We start from the raw sequence: 5,970 nt of genomic DNA on the forward strand, positions 1-5,970 counted from the left end.
AAAAAATTGAAATTTTTATATGAAAAACTTCTTTTGCCCATATCTCCTAAACTAAGCGTCCTAGAGCGAAAAGGGCTTTAATCCGTGACCACCCTCAAAAATTGAAATTTTCATTCAAATCCTAAAAAAATTGCAATTTTTATATGAAAATTTTATTTTGCCCATATCTCCTAAACTAAGCGTCCTAGAGCGAAAAAAATTGCAATTTTTATATGAAAAACTTATTTCGCCCATATCTCCTAAACGAAGTATCCTAGAGCGAAAGGGGCTTTAATCCGTGACCACACTCAAAAATTGAAATTTTCATCCAAATCCTAAAAAAATTGACATTTTTATATGAAAAACTTCTTTTGCCCATATCTCCAAAACTAAGCGTCCTAGAGCGAAAAGGGCTCTAATCCGTGACCACCCTCAAAAGTTGAAATTTTCATCCCAATCCTAAAAAAAATTGAAATTTTTATATGAAAAACTTCTTTTGCCCATATCTCCTAAACTAAGCGTCCTAGAGCGAAAAGGGCTTTAATCCGTGACCAACCCAAAAAATTGAAACTTTCATCCAATTCCTAAAAAAAATTGAAATTTTTATATGAAACACTTCTTTTGCCCATATCTCCTAAACCAAGCGTCCTAGAGCGAAAAGGGCTTTAATCCCTGACCACCCTCAAAAATTGAAATTTTCATCCAAATCCTAAAAAAATTGAAATTTTTATATGAAAAACTTCTTTTGCCCATATCTCCTAAACTAAGCGTCCTAGAGCGAAAAGGGCTTTAATTCGTGACCACCCACAAAAAATTGAAAAATCCACCCAAACCCCAAAAAAATTGAAATTTTTATATGAAAAACTTCTTTTGCCCATATCTCCTAAACTAAGCGTCCTAGAGCGAAAAGGGCTTTAATCCGTGACCACCCTCAAAAATTGAAATTTTCATCCAAATCCTAAAAAAATTGCAATTTTTATATGAAAAACTTATTTTGCCCATATCTCCTAAACTAAGCGTCCTTGAGCGAAAGGGGCTTTAATCCGTGACCACCCTCAAAAATTGAAATTTTCATCCAAATCCTAAAAAAAAATAATTTTTTATATGAAAAACTTATTTTGCCCATATCTCCTAAACTAAGCGTCCTAGAGCGAAAAGGGCTCTAATCCGTGACCACCCTCAAAAGTTGAAATTTTCATCCAAATCCTAAAAAAAATTAAATTTTTATATGAAAAACTTCTTTTGTCCATATCTCCTAAACTAAGCGTCCTAGAGCGAAAAGGGCTTTAATCCGTGACCAACCCAAAAAATTGAAATTTTCATCCAAATCCTAAAAAAATTTAAATTTTTATATGAAAAACTTATTTTGCCCATATCTCCTAAACTAAGCGTCCTAGAGCGAAAAGGGCTCTAATCCGTGACCACCCTCAAAAGTTGAAATTTTCATCCAAATCCTAAAAAAAATTAAATTTTTATATGAAAAACTTCTTTTGCCCATATCTCCTAAACTAATCGTCCTAGAGCGAAAAGGGCTCTAATCCGTGACCACCCTCAAAAGCTGAAATTTTCATCCAAACCCTAAAAAAATTGAAATTTTTATATGAAAAACTTCTTTTGCCCATATCTCCTAAACTAAGCGTCCTAGAGCGAAAAGGGCTTTAATTCGTGACCACCCCAAAAAATTGAAATTTTCATCCAAATCCTAAAAAAATTGAAATTTTTATATGAAAAACTTATTTTGCCCATATCTCCTAAACTAAGCGTCCTAGAGCGAAAAGGGCTTTAATCCGTGACCACCCTCAAAAATTGAAATTTTCATCCAAATCCTAAAAAAATTGCAATTTTTATATGAAAAACTTATTTTGCCCATATCTCCTAAACTAAGCGTCCTAGAGCGAAAGGGGCTTTAATCCGTGACCACACTCAAAAATTGAAATTTTCATCCAAATCCTAAAAAAATTGACATTTTTATATGAAAAACTTCTTTTGCCCATATCTCCTAAACTAAGCGTCCTAGAGCGAAAAGGGCTCTAATCCGTGACCACCCTCAAAAGTTGAAATTTTCATCCAAATCCTAAAAAAATTGAAATTTTTATATGAAAAACTTCTTTTGGCCATATCTCCTAAACTAAGCGTCCTAGAGCGAAAAGGGCTTTAATCCGTGACCACCCTCAAAAATTGAAATTTTCATCCAAATCCTAAAAAAATTGAAATTTTTGTATGAAAAACTTCTTTTGCCCATATCTCCTAAACTAAGCGCCCTAGAGCGAAAAGGGCTTTAATTCGTGACCATCCACAAAAAATTGAAAAATCCACCCAAACCCCAAAAAAATTGAAATTTTTATATGAAAAACTTCTTTTGCCCATATCTCCTAAACTAAGCGTCCTAGAGCGAAAAGGGCTTTAATCCGTGACCACCCTCAAAAATTGAAATTTTCATCCAAATCCTAAAAAAATTGAAATTTTTATATGAAAAACTTCTTTTGCCCATATCTCCTAAACTAAGCGTCCTAGAGCGAAAAGGGCTTTAATTCGTGACCACCCACAAAAAATTGAAAAATCCACCCAAACCCCAAAAAACTGAAATTTTTATATGAAAAACTTCTTTTGCCCATATCTCCTAAACTAAGCGTCCTAGAGCGAAAAGGGCTTTTATTCGTGACCACCCCAAAAAATTTAAATTTTCATCCAAATCCTAAAAAAAATTTAAAGTTTTATATGAAAAACTTCCTTTGCCCATATCTCCTAAACTAAGCGTCCTAGAGCGAAAAGGGCTTTAATCCGTGACCACCCTCAAAAATTGAAATTTTCATCCAAATCCTAAAAAAATTGAAATTTTTATATGAAAAACTTCTTTTGCCCATATCTCCTAAACTAAGCGTCCTAGAGCGAAAAGGGCTTTAATCCGTGACCACACTCAAAAATTGACTTTTTCATCCAAATCCTAAAAAAATTGACATTTTTTATATGGAAAACTTCTTTTGCCCATATCTCCTAAACTAATCGTCCTAGAGCGAAAAGGGCTCTAATCCGTGACCACCCTCAAAAGCTGAAATTTTCATCCAAACCCTAAAAAAATTGAAATTTTTATATGAAAAACTTCTTTTGCCCATATCTCCTAAACTAAGCGTCCTAGAGCGAAAAGGGCTTTAATTCGTGACCACCCCAAAAAATTGAAATTTTCATCCAAATCCTAAAAAAATTGAAATTTTTATATGAAAAACTTATTTTGCCCATATCTCCTAAACTAAGCGTCCTAGAGCGAAAAGGGCTTTAATCCGTGACCACCCTCAAAAATTGAAATTTTCATCCAAATCCTAAAAAAATTGAAATTTTTATATGAAAAACTTCTTTTGTCCATATCTCCTAAACTAAGCGTCCTAGAGCGAAAAGGGCTTTAATCCGTGACCACCCTCAAAAATGGAAATTTTCATCCAAATCCTAAAAAAATTGCAATTTTTATATGAAAAACTTATTTTGCCCATATCTCCTAAACTAAGCGTCCTAGAGCGAAAGGGGCTTTAATCCGTGACCACACTCAAAAATTGAAATTTTCATCCAAATCCTAAAAAAATTGACATTTTTATATGAAAAACTTCTTTTGCCCATATCTCCTAAACTAAGCGTCCTAGAGCGAAAAGGGCTTTAATTCGTGACCACCCACAAAAAATTGAAAAATTCACCCAAACCCCAAAAAAATTGAAATTTTTATATGAAAAACTTCTTTTGTCCATATCTCCTAAACTAAGCGTCCTAGAGCGAAAAGGGCTTTAATCCGTGACCACCCTCAAAAATTGAAATTTTCATCCAAATCCTAAAAAAATTGAAATTTTTATATGAAAAACTTCTTTTGCCCATATCTCCTAAACTAAGCGTCCTAGAGCGAAAAGGGCTTTAATCCGTGACCACCCTCAAAAATTGACATTTTCATCCAAATCCTAAAAAAATTGACATTTTTTATATGGAAAACTTCTTTTGCCCATATCTCCTAAACTAATCGTCCTAGAGCGAAAAGGGCTCTAATCCGTGACACCCTCAAAAATTGAAATTTTCATCCAAATCCTAAAAAAATTGAAATTTTTATATGAAAAACTTCTTTTGCCCATATCTCCTAAACTAAGCGTCCTAGAGCGAAAAGGGCTTTAATCCGTGACCACCCTCAAAAATTGAAATTTTCATCCAAATCCTAAAAAAATTGCAATTTTTATATGAAAAACTTATTTTGCCCATATCTCCTAAACTAAGCGTCCTAGAGCGAAAGGGGCTTTAATCCGTGACCACACTCAAAAATTGAAATTTTCATCCAAATCCTAAAAAAAATTGACATTTTTATATGAAAAACTTCTTTTGCCCATATCTCCTAAACTAAGCGTCCTAGAGCGAAAAGGGCTTTAATCCGTGACCAACCCAAAAAATTGAAATTTTCATCCAAATCCTAAAAAAATTGAAATTTTTATATGAAAAACTTCTTTTGCCCATATCTCCTAAACTAAGCGTCCTAGAGCGAAAAGGGCTTTAATCCGTGACCACCCTCAAAAATTGAAATTTTCATCCAAATCCTAAAAAAATTGAAATTTTTATATGAAAAACTTCTTTTGCCCATATCTCCTAAACTAAGCGTCCTAGAGCGAAAAGGGCTTTAATTCGTGACCATCCACAAAAAATTGAAAAATCCACCCAAACCCCAAAAAAATTGAAATTTTTATATGAAAAACTTCTGTTGCCCATATCTCCTAAACTAAGCGTCCTAGAGCGAAAAGGGCTTTAATCCGTGACCACCCTCAAAAATTGAAATTTTCATCCAAATCCTAAAAAAATTGAAATTTTTATATGAAAAACTTCTTTTGCCCATATCTCCTAAACTAAGCGTCCTAGAGCGAAAAGGGCTTTAATTCGTGACCATCCACAAAAAAATTGAAAAATCCACCCAAACCCCAAAAAAATTGAAATTTTTATATGAAAAACTTCTTTTGCCCATATCTCCTAAACTAAGCGTCCTAGAGCAAAAAGGGCTTTTATTCGTGACCACCCCAAAAAATTGAAATTTTCATCCAAATCCTAAAAAAATTGAAATTTTTATATGAAAAACTTCTTTTGCCCATATCTCCTAAACTAAGCGTCCTAGAGCGAAAAGGGCTTTAATCCGTGACCACCCTCAAAAATTGAAATTTTCATTCAAATCCTAAAAAAATTGCAATTTTTATATGAAAATTTTATTTTGCCCATATCTCCTAAACTAAGCGTCCTAGAGCGAAAAAAATTGCAATTTTTATATGAAAAACTTATTTTGCCCATATCTCCTAAACGAAGTATCCTAGAGCGAAAGGGGCTTTAATCCGTGACCACACTCAAAAATTGAAATTTTCATCCAAATCCTAAAAAAATTTAAATTTTTATATGAAAAACTTCTTTTGCCCATATCTCCTAAACTAAGCGTCCTAGAGCGAAAAGGGCTCTAATCCGTGACCACCCTCAAAAGTTGAAATTTTCATCCCAATCCTAAAAAAAATTGAAATTTTTATATGAAAAACTTCTTTTGCCCATATCTCCTAAACTAAGCGTCCTAGAGCGAAAAGGGCTTTAATCCGTGACCAACCCAAAAAATTGAAATTTTCATCCAATTCCTAAAAAAAATTGAAATTTTTATATGAAACACTTCTTTTGCCCATATCTCCTAAACCAAGCGTCCTAGAGAGAAAAGGGCTTTAATCCCTGACCACCCTCAAAAATTGAAATTTTCATCCAAATCCTAAAAAAATTGAAATTTTTATATGAAAAACTTCTTTTGCCCATATCTCCTAAACTAAGCGTCCTAGAGCGAAAAGGGCTTTAATTCGTGACCACCCACAAAAAATTGAAAAATCCACCCAAACCCCAAAAAAATTGAAATTTTTATATGAAAAACTTCTTTTGCCCATATCTCCTAAACTAAGCGTCCTAGAGCGAAAAGGGCTTTAATCCGTGACCACCCTCAAAAATTGAAATTTTCAT

Source organism: Haematobia irritans, chromosome 1 (assembly GCF_050003625.1).
Source record: "Haematobia irritans isolate KBUSLIRL chromosome 1, ASM5000362v1, whole genome shotgun sequence".
In the NCBI taxonomy this organism is placed as follows: Eukaryota; Metazoa; Arthropoda; class Insecta; order Diptera; family Muscidae; genus Haematobia; species Haematobia irritans.